This window comes from Branchiostoma floridae, chromosome 11 (assembly GCF_000003815.2).
Source record: "Branchiostoma floridae strain S238N-H82 chromosome 11, Bfl_VNyyK, whole genome shotgun sequence".
NCBI classification, from domain to species: Eukaryota; Metazoa; Chordata; class Leptocardii; order Amphioxiformes; family Branchiostomatidae; genus Branchiostoma; species Branchiostoma floridae.
Genome location: NC_049989.1, coordinates 20,873,636 through 20,874,898, shown reverse-complemented (window position 1 = coordinate 20,874,898; position 1,263 = coordinate 20,873,636). Strand labels below are relative to the sequence as shown.

Genomic DNA, 1,263 nt, shown 5'->3' with positions numbered 1-1,263 from the left:
TCTGTGTGTGTTTTTGCTTGTGTGTGTGTGTATGTGTGCATGGCACCAGTAGCGAGGTGTACCAGTGTCTGTGTGTGTGTGTGTGTGTATGTTGTGTGTGTGTGTGTGTTTGTGTATGTGCACGTGTGTGTCTGTATGTTAATGCTGACGTACATATGTGCCCCCCTCCCCTCCCCAACTGCAGAAACAGGGCACCAGTAGTGAGGTGTACCAGCGTGTGTGTGTGTGTGTGTGCATGTGTGTGAATATGCATGTGGCATGTGTGTGTTTCTGTGCATGTTAATGCTAATGTACTTACTTGCCCCCCTCCCCTCCCCAGCTGCAGAAACAGGGCACCAGTAGCGAGGTGTACCAGCACTCGCGCGCTTGTGTGTGTGTGTGTATGTTTGTGTGCATGTGTGTGAATATGTATGTGGCATGTGTGTGTTTCTGTGCATGTTAATGCTGACATAGAATGTACTTACATGTACCTGCTCCCCCAGCTGCAGAAACAGGGCACCAGTAGCGAGGTGTACCAGCGCGAAGAGGGTTTCTATGACGAGGCCATGGGAGACACCTTCTACAACCTCATGGTGAGTTCTCTACTAAGTCATCGATTTGCTTGTGAGGCCACATCTATGTGGCACTTTCTTAGTACTCCATCTTCGTAACACAAAAAGAGAGGAAAACTTCCATCTAACTTGCCTTGACGACATGCATGTCCATTCTTAATTCAGGCAGTGTGTACCAATTTAAAAGGATCGAGCTCTGATTTTAACTCTGTTTTTATGTCTCAAAATCTTCAGTTCAGCATTATTTATGTTGAAATCCTGGATATTTAATGAAATGAGATGGTATGCCATACATTCATCTTTAACTGCTTTAAAAAGAGCATTTACAGGTAGTTTTATGTATCTCGGAAGACGGCATTGTCAATAAAGTGTCTTTTAGACACACATGAAACATGTAGAAAGAAGCCCATATGGATGTTATAAGTAATAGAAATACTAACATTTGAACCCCCTCAACCCTGCTGACAGAGTGACCTTGTACCATAGCCACTACCAGGTAGGACCCCATAGAACACACGGCCATATAAGGCATGGCAGAAGGGTGGCTTTGGCTGATGCATCTTATTCTTAGTGCCTGTTTTGTTTTATTAAGATTTACTTTGCAGACAATCAGGCACCAGCTGTTTCCGTAGACAATAACTTTCTTGTTTTTTTTGCTCTTCAATTTTTGTGGGTGTTTTAAGTTTGCAATCAAAAACAACACAGCCCCATG

The 1,263-nt window shown here is 43.7% G+C and overlaps 1 long non-coding RNA gene across 1 annotated transcript in view; it reads left to right on the top strand.

The window, feature by feature from the left end:
* The first annotated feature begins 459 nt into the window (after window positions 1-459).
* The window catches only part of LOC118426297, a 2,548-nt gene continuing 1,744 nt past the window's right edge, over window positions 460-1,263 (top strand). The window contains exon 1 of the long non-coding RNA XR_004832376.1: window positions 460-572. This is a non-coding gene — a long non-coding RNA (uncharacterized LOC118426297). The remainder of the gene's footprint in view (window positions 573-1,263) is intronic.